Source organism: Sardina pilchardus, chromosome 6 (assembly GCF_963854185.1).
Source record: "Sardina pilchardus chromosome 6, fSarPil1.1, whole genome shotgun sequence".
NCBI lineage: Eukaryota > Metazoa > Chordata > Actinopteri > Clupeiformes > Clupeidae > Sardina > Sardina pilchardus.
The window spans coordinates 4,965,669-4,975,668 of NC_084999.1; the positions used below are offsets into that span (position 1 = coordinate 4,965,669).

Below are 10,000 nucleotides of genomic sequence, written 5' to 3' on the forward strand. Positions count from 1 at the left end.
AAAATCAGCTCAATCGGAATAAAAATCGTCATATAAACACCTCAATCGGAATGAAAATTCCTGATCCGATCAGAATTGTAATCGGAATGGAAGAGGTGGTGTAGTCCGTTCCTATTCCGAATGAACACATGTATACGGTCATTTGGATTGACTGCTATATCTTCCCATTGAAAAGTAGGCACCATGTAAACAGACGGCAAAAAACTTTCAATCGGAATAGTTTAATCGTAATGACAAAAAAAAACCCTGTCCATGTAAACGTGGCTATTGTCTTCCAAAGATTTCTCTGCATCTCTCTTTCATGATCTTCTCTTCTCTCTGACTTGAGCTAATCAGATAGCAGGACGGAGAGGACAGAGTGTTGTAAGAGACAGACCCATTTCCAGCCGAAAGGCCCTGAGGAAGACTCCGGGAGATGAAGATCAGCACCCAGACGTCAGCGGAGTTGAAACTCTAACCATCACATGTCCTTCTGTCAGGTTGTCTGGGGCTATTCTGAGAGGCGATATTACTTCCTGTCAGGCTGTTGTGTTCCTCTCCTCTATCCTGGCATATCCAGTTGGGTCTAATTAATATTAATGACCTCAGATAAGGAAATGCACATTCTACCTGGTCTCAACACTGGGAGAACCTTAGAACTTCAGGAAACAACTGAAATAATGAAGGAAAGAAGGAAATACCTACCTACATACATGCATACTGTACATACTATACATACATACATACAAACATATACACACACGCACGCACGCACGCACACACACACACACACGCACACACACACACACACACACACACACACACACACACACACACACACACACACACACACAAACACACACACACACACACACACACACATACATACATACACATACACACACACACACACACACACACACACACAAGTACATACATACATATACATACACATACAGTGAGGAGCACATGTATTTGATACCCTGCTAAAACAGGAATATAAAATCATCATTTGACAATTGATCTTAATGCCTTAACTCAAAAAATTAGTACAAATCAAACCGCCAAGGACACCAATTTTCTTTGTGATTGAAGAATGTATCGTAAATAGATAAATGTTTTCCTTAAATGCTAGGGGAAGGAAGTATTTGACCCCCTATGTAACCCTATGGGAATTTAACACATAGGGTTAACATAGGGGCAGGCAGATTTTTATTTTTAAAGGCCAGCTATTTCATGGATCTAGGATATTATGCATCCCGATAAATTTCCCTTGGCCTTTGAAATTAAAATAGCCCCACATCATCACATACCCTTCACCATAGCTAGAGATTGGCATGGTGCTTTTTCCAGTAGGCCTATTAGCCTGTTTGATTTGCATTGAGCTCAATGAGCATCAAACAGGCTAATAGGCCTACTGGAAAAAGCACCATGCCAATCTCTAGCTATGGTGAAAGGTATGTAATGATGTGGGGCTATCTTAATTCCAACGGCCAAGGGAACTTTATCAGGATGCATAATATCCTGAATCCATAAAATAGCTGGCCTTAAAAAATAAAAATCTGCCCGCCCCTATGTTAACCCTATGTGTTGAATTCCCATAGGGTTACATTGGGGGTCAAATACTTACTTCCCCCTAGCATTTAGGAAGAACATTTATTTATTTACGAAACATTCTTCCATCACAAAGAAAATTGGCGTACTTAGCGGTTTTATTTTTACTCAATTTTTGAATTAAGACATTAAGATCAATTGTCAAATGACGATTTTATATTCCTCTTTTTAGGCAACTTTAGCATGGTATCAAATACATTTTCTCCTCACTGTACACACATACACACACACATACATAAAAAACATACATACTGTGTAGCATATGCACACATACAATATGTAGAGCACACATAGAGACTTCTATTGATAAACAAATAAGAAACCAAGTACGTAAATAAATAAACAAATGATCAAAGAAACTTTGGCCGGGGGCGTTACACCAAAAGTATTGATCTGACTTGTATTGTTTGCGAGCCAAACGTTATTTGAAAAAGTGGTCAATGGCATTGATCGTGGCTGTGGGGAGGAGGTGTGTGTCTGCTGTCCTTTGGCATTGAGATCATTACACCTCTTTGATGCTACACTTCCTCTCCTGTCTCTGCAGCATGGCCCAGTCAGGTCATTATGCAGCTCTCGCCTCAGCAACACACACACACACACATACACACACACACACACACACACACACACACACACACACACACACACACACACACACACACACACACACACACACACACACACACACACACACACACACACACACACACACACACACACACAGAGAGTGAGAGAGAGGGAGAGCCGGATGTTGGGCAATGTTACAGCATCCTTTAGCTGACTACCTCACCTCTGGAGGTTGTGCCTTTTTTTTACTGAGCTGAGATATATTTAGTATAATCAAGAACCTTAATGAACTATACACTCTTGAAACAAATGTATTGAAAACAACACATTTTGTGTGATTTTCAACACATCTCTATGTCCAGATAGGGACACAGTTTGTGCTGTTTCCAACACATTTTGGTTTTAATGAACTGTAGTGATCCTCCAGACATTTCTCGTTTTCCTCTCGTTTTCTCTTGATATGGATTCTCTTACCACATGTTCATGTCGAGGTTTTAAAACAAACCACATCATTCCATGTATTCCCTCTCTGTCAATTTTTAGATGGGCTTCGATACGGAAAATTACTTCTACATCACCTCTAACAGATTGTCAATTCACACAACACTGCCTTGGAAGCCTGGGGCTAAGTCATGTCACATAACGTCACTTTTACGGCCTTCTCTGCCATTTTCTCTCCTCTCAAGGCCATCAGCAGAATGGAAAAATAGCCTCAGTGGGTCAAGAGAACAGACACATGGATCTGAATTCTGCTGTGGCCTTTGTGTGTCCAGCAAGACTCCATATCAACACACTCCGTACACAGCAAGAGATAGATAGAGAGAGAGAGAGAGAGAGAGAGAGAGAGAGAGAGAGAAAGAGAGACAGACACATGCTTTTCAATATGCCGCCTTTCTTCACACGTTCGCGGCTGTTCGTGATAACAGCACATCCGTCAACTCGGACGCAATCAATAGCCGTGATTATGTCTCAGTCTCCATGGAGAAATGGCACGTCATCAGTGACAGACAAATATCACAAATATCACAGTTAGCAAAACTCTCCAGCAAGCGCCCCACATTTTATTGATCCCCAGAGCTTCTCTCATACATCAGAACAAGTATAAATGGCTCAAAGGCAAATAGTCTATTGTTTATTGTCTCTGAGATATATAAGCGAGGGAGAGAAGAGAGATCTCTTACCGTTGGACCCACCGACTTCATGATAAGCTTTGCGAAGGAGGAAGAACATCAAATCAATCAATGTGTCCCAGATACTTCTCTTCCTTCTTCTTCTTCTATTGTGAAATACAGCAGTTTTAACGTGGGATCTTAATGACAGATACCATATAGCATTTTTGCTTCACTCAGAAAATAGGACATGGGGTTCTGTTTGAAAATACTGTGGATCACCTGACCAATCTTATAATTGGAAATTGGACAGTATACAACTGGAAACACTCAAAATATTTTACAACAATAATCAAATATCCACACCTGTGTAAAAATATAACAATATTCATGCTTTCGAATATTTTTTGTACAAATATTCAAACATATTCTATATCACTTTATGTACAACTACAACATAAAGCAACACACACTGTAATAACATATGCAATTAATTTAATTACAGTGAAGTTGAAAATGTTTACCATAAAATATATTTTTTTTCTCAATATATAATGTTACAACATTTTGAGGGTCTAATCATGAGTTACACACTGTTATGTAGGATTGCAAAAAGAATAAGCCAAGTATAAATCTTTCTAACCTTTTTATGATAGACACTTGACTTCAGTGAAGTGCAACAGAAGCATCTCCAGTATATTCACTGCATCAGTAAACAATCATATTCCTACGAAGGCAGGCAAGGAGGGGATCAGACTTTGTGAGGTTTTGCATAAATTGTCAAGTCAGTCGCTCGGAGACCCAAAAGGCAGGACTTGGGCTTGAGAAAGAGCGAGTGAGCGAGTGAGTGAGTGAGGGGGTGAGAGAGGGAGTGAGTGAGGGAGTGAGTGAATGAGTAGGAATGAATACGCCACTTTGTGTTCTAAAGTAGAGGAGACTAGTATGACTCCGTTCTGCTCACCATGATAAAACAGGGCCCTGGGCAGGCTAAGAGGATTGTTTTGCACGCATGCCAGGGCTAGTGCTGCCAGCTGGGCACTGGGAGGAGCTGGCAGCCCCCAGACAAACCAGCAGGATGGCAAAGGTAGCCAGTGTCATGCCACTGCAGAGACTGGTGCTAAACAGGCCATGTAAACATACCAGCCATGGCAGCCATTTTGATTTTTTTTTTTGTTTTGTTTTTGGTCGATCTAAGAGGCTAGTTAAAAGCTTCATTCTTGTCATCCTGCCTGTCTATGTGTAATCGTTATCATTGTCATTCTTTAGTCACTTTTGCAGATGTATCTTTTTTATTTAGGCTATTTATTATTTATTAATTTATTTTATCTGCAGCGATTTACGATGTTTTGAGGCATTATATGATTTTCATTGAACCTCCATAAATGTTATAAACGGAAAACCAGTGCTGATTGATGCCACCTCTGTCTCCCTCCATTCCTCTTCAACTGTCCCGCAGTGAAGTCAGATATTTATTGGGACAAATCCTTCAAGCTATAGGTTAAAAAGAGGGCTACCATGGCAACCGATTTGGGGGATAATGAAATGAGGAGCGTGTGTTTGGCGCTCATTTTCCCCCGCCTGAGCTCACTTTTCGCCTTTATCAGGGCCACTCCATCACAGGCGTGCAGATAACCGACTGAAAACTCAATCGACCTTCAAGGTGCTGGGGGAGCGCAGAAGAGGAGGGGGGGGGGGGGGGGGGGGGTCGTCTGTGGAGATGTTACAATCACATACCAGATACTTTGATATTCTCTGTCTGTCTCTCTTACTCTCTATCTCTCACACACACACACACACACACACACACACACACAGTCGCATACACACACCCCCACACACACACTCTAATCACATGACTGATATTGCGTTTATCAACGTAAATCTCCAGACACATGGGCATTTGGAGTGGAGAGTCGAGGGAAGAGAGAGAGAGAGAGAGAGAGGGGGGGAGAGAGGAAGAGAGAGTGATAGACAGAGAGATAGATAGACAGAGAGATAGAGATTAAGAGGGAGGGACAGGCAGAAAGAAAGAGGGAAAGGGAGAGGGGGGGTAAACTGAGAGAAAGAGTGAGAGAGCAGGACACAGTTTTACTGAGCAGAAAAAACTGGAGCCACATGGCCCACTTAGGAATCCAGATAGCATTTCACAAAGACATTTTGCTCAGAAACAAACCCTGATAACCCAGGCCATGGCAATGCCCAGGAGCCATGATCAAACAGGGAGGTCAGGAGTAGGCCACTACGACAGACACCATCCTGGTAGTTTAGGTTCAGAAACCTATATATATTATTTGTATAATATTTCTGTGTAGGTGTACTATACACCGTACACCTGTGTGTGTGTGTTTACAGAATGACTTATTCCTAATTGCTGGGTTAAGGTGTCTATTGTTGTAAATTATCCTCTGGAGACAAGAAATACTATTTTCTGATTTGCTGATATGCTCAATTCACCTAACATAGATTTATAATAGAAGTTGAATCACTGTTCCATATCAATGTTTTTTGTATGGTAACTACAACATCCATAGCAAACAATGGTTGAACTAGCATGGAGGCCAAGCAACAGTGGAATCAAGCTAACAATCCACCGCTATCATTGTCCATAACCAAAGAATGTAGCTCAACAAACTAAACAGGTTGGCTTCTCCATAAACTGAACTACATGTCTCTTCTGTATGTTGTAAATCTATGCTTTTGCCTACTTTCATGAGTGGCAACAGGGGTATAAGCAGGATAGCATTTGAGGAGCCCTGATATACAGAATTTATGAAGTTGGTGAGAAAATCAGAGCTCTTTGCCTCCACTGCATCCATTAGGTCCATACGTCAGGACACCTCAAACCTCACCTATTCCCTCACAAGCATTTTAGGAGGCTGTAAACATGTAAACATGCATGTGTGAATGTGCTTGCCTCTCACTTTGTGTGTGTGTGTGTGTGTGTGTGTACGTATGTTTCTACGGTATATCTGTGCGTGTGTGTCTCCTCAGCACGTGTGTGTGTTTCTGTCAGAGGCAGGGAATCCAGCCAAAAGCCCAATCACAAGCCTTCAACTCCACCTCATTGCAGCGATCGCCCCCCGCGATAAAAAGTGCTGAACAGTAAATTATGCATGCTCGCTCTATGAATAAATCAACTGACAGGCCCTCTCGCTACAAATCTGGGGAGTATTTACTCATTTAATCATTGGATTTGCACCCGAAGCTCAGCACCTTGTGTGGGCTCTCACGGCCCTGCTCCGCTAGAGGACTTGATGGGGCGCCAACCCAGGGGGGGCTGTGTGCAGTAGCCCACCTCCCTCGCAACTGGACTTCCCAGCCCAGGCCAGCATTGGCCACGGCTGGCTGAAGAGCACAGTCCCCCCCCCCCCCCCCCCCTCCCATGGGCAATCTGCTGGACCTGGAGGAAGCTCAAGTGTGTTGATTCACACTCAGCTCTGCCACTGGCTTGGCTACTCACAATTAGCCAGTTTACCTCAATCACGCTAAATGAGACTGTTGAGGTAATACTGTCTTTGGGAGCCAATATTTATTGTGGACCCAGCTGGGTATTGAATGATATTGCGAGCACTATGTGCAACGATGGCAGGGGGTTGATTTTCATGGGGGGGTTGGGGGGGGGGTGGAATGTGGCTGATTACATAAGTCATATTAGCCATGTAGTCATACCTCAACAGCCGGCTACAACTAAGCATGCTAACAGGTTCCAGATTAGTCACACCACTATCCCACCTTTCACATTTGTTTTGGACCATTACTGAACATCACCTTAACCAAATAGGCTACACCCCCTAAGCCTAATCTTGAATATAAACTAGCAGAGTGTGAAATACATGTTTATTGATATTATGACTATCTGTTTATCGTCTAGGAGACCATCCAAGTAAAATGTGACCTACAGTATTTCACTATAGGCTATACAATACTGTTCAGGAACGCTGAGAAGTTGACAGGCTTTATAAGCAGTACTTCATCAAAGGGCTCTTCTGCTGAGAAAAGCTGCTTAAGAGAAGAAAAGAGAGCTTTTGTCAAGTATAGAAATCTGTTCTTCTGCCCTTGTCAATATGTTTCTGAGCAGATGCTAAATGAGTAGCATTGCTGGACTCGGCGCTAAAGGAAGCAGCGCAGCACATTGTGAATGCTCCACTGGCCGCTGGCCCAACTTTAATTACAGATCAATGGCCACTTGCTCCTGACATTTAGAAACTGCTGAACCACATTACCACTGGAACAAATGTTGAACAGAGAGTTGAACAGAAAAGTATCGAACAGTCGGAGGCCTGGGTTGGAGATCTCAAAAAAAAAAAAAAAAAAGACAGAAAAAAAGAAAGATGTGTTGCCAATACAGTGATACCTGGAAATGTACAAGAATATACAGTGAATTGTTTAAGATGTCTGCTGAGATTGTACCTACTGTACTTCCATATCAGGACCCACACACACACACACACACACAGATGCACGCTTGCACACGCACACACACACGCACAAGCACACATGCATGCACGCACGCACACGTACGCACACGCACACACCCTGTATTCTTCGTAGTTCGTTCTTTCTCTCACACTCCCTCTCTCTCTCTCCTCTCTCTTCTCTCTCTCTGCTCCAGAACAGGACAAGGTGAACTGCTGTTCAACTTGTTTGCCATTTATTCACATCGGTGTCAAGTGGGATGACCCCACTGCAGTGAATGGTGCCCTCCACACCTACTCTTCTGCAGCCTGGGACTAAAGGGACTTGGAGCCAAGGTCCGGATCATTTCGGATGACAGCTCAGCTCTGTGTGGGTATGGATGCTGCATTTTGAAGTGTACAACAGCAAGAGTAATCAGAGTTACAGGGATTTCACAACTATGCTAAGCTAACGTCAACGCTAGCATGTGTTCTTGTTTTTTCGCTGGACGTGTTTGTCCTTCTCAGGTGAGTTCAAAAGTGCTTCACCTGCCCGGAGTTCCCCTTTGAAGCTGATTGGCCGGCGTGTGCGCAGGGGGAGGTGTCTGATTGGCCGACGCTTCCTGCGCTGTAGCCTTCTGCCGAGTGCCACGTCTCACGCCGGGCACGGCGACACTTTTTTTTTCTTTTCGGCCCAGCGTGGCTCGCCACAGGGGTGCCCTCATCCTCACTGCTCAAACGCTCCTGCTCGCCAGCCGACCTTTTGACCCCTCCAGCACGACTAACATTAGCCTTTCAGAGGGCTGCTTTAAATGTCGCCCACCCCCCCCCCCACACACACCCTGTTCTGTGCTCAAATGTTGTTTATTTTCAGTTCCCCAGACATGCAACCCGATAAGGCGACAAAAGAGCTCGCGCTCAGAACCTCACAGATAGGTATATGTCAGGACCATCATTGCATTCAGGTGTCCAGAAGAGTGTACAAAAGCGCCCCTCATTCGGTGGCTGGCCAAGGTCAGCGTGGATTAGCGGCCGGTAACCCTATCGGGTCCCGCGCAGCGCCTACAAAGCGCACTGACACTAGCTGTCAGCGGCCTCTCCAGCAGGAACCCTATCTGCCCGGCCGCTTTGGTTGCGGAGGCTACCTGAAAAGGGACGGCGCAGGTAGCGATTTCAAATTGTCCTCTCGTCTGTGCCTCCCTCGTTTCCCTTTGATTCGAGGTGACTCATTTGGTTTCATCAATCAAAACTGTTGGGCGGCTCTGTTGCCGTTCAGAGCCATTGCGGCGCATAATTCCCATAATTTGTGGTTATTCTGTCCGCGCATACCTCCCTTTGTAGAGCCACTTCCGAGACACAGATGAATGGGAGAGAGAGGGCTTACTGCTACATGGCGAGGATTAGGTGTGTTCCCATCGGATCCCAGTGGAGAGGAAGAAAAAGAGAAGGGGGGAGAGAGAAAGAGAGAGTAAACAGAGTTCACAAAAGCTCAATGGCCACTATACCACAAGGTGTTAACAGAAGTCTTTGAAGCAGCGCCATGAAAGGGTTAATGGAAATAAATATACGTCTCACTCATGTTGTTCTTGGGCTTGGTCTCAAGCCTCTGTTGAGGATTATTTTGTCAGGGACTTGTACCTGCAAATTTGTAAACCTTACCCAGATCTCCCTCGGCCCTGGGAACAAAGGCTGCACTGAACTGCTGTCTGGACTGAGGAGAACTCGGTCTAATATTACTACATGTTACAAGGTTGTCATTTTATGAACCCCGTGTGTATGCATGCGTGTGTATGTGTGAGAGAGAGAAAGAAAGAGAGAGAGAGAGAGAGAGAGAGAGAGAGAGAGAGAGAGAGAGAGAGAGAGAGAGAGAGAGAGAGAGAGAGAGAGAGAGAGGGAGGGTTGGTTGGGGTGGGTAGGGGGGTGGGTGTTAAAATTGCATTTCATCCTAATTTCATTTTCCCAGGATTTTTTCCCCCCTCAAACATCCATAACATGTACAGGGGCAGTGTGAATAGTTTCTTACACACTGCAGCCATTGTGCCCCAAATCCCTGGCATCACAGCGTTTATTATGTGAGAACTTTACATTGTCTCACAGAGACATAACATATCCCACTGACTCTGCATATGATCCCCGATTTGGTGCCAAGTTACTCTTCATAAACCTCATCTTCTGACCGTGATAGCAGATGTGAAGACAACCCTGTGTACAGTTCATGGGTCACTAACTGCCTTAATGGCACCAAAGTATATTAAACTGACGAGGTCATTTTTCGGAATATGGCGAAATGAGTTTATTGTTTGGGATGACGTGTGAGCTTGGCTAGGCTATGTTTCA

The 10,000-nt window shown here is 44.1% G+C and overlaps 1 protein-coding gene and 1 long non-coding RNA gene across 3 annotated transcripts in view; one reads left to right on the forward strand and one right to left on the reverse strand.

Moving 5' to 3' along the window:
- The window catches only part of LOC134082460 (uncharacterized), a 55,119-nt gene that overhangs the window by 39,945 nt on the left and 5,174 nt on the right, over positions 1-10,000 (reverse strand). For both annotated transcript variants that reach the window (XR_009939624.1, XR_009939625.1), the window contains exon 3: positions 3,342-3,436. This is a non-coding gene — a long non-coding RNA (uncharacterized LOC134082460). The remainder of the gene's footprint in view (positions 1-3,341; positions 3,437-10,000) is intronic.
- The window catches only part of irx2a (iroquois homeobox 2a), a 13,294-nt gene continuing 11,403 nt past the window's right edge, over positions 8,110-10,000 (forward strand). Inside the window, exon 1 of the mRNA XM_062538195.1 lies at positions 8,110-8,191. The gene's annotated coding sequence lies outside the window, so the exon portion shown is untranslated. The remainder of the gene's footprint in view (positions 8,192-10,000) is intronic.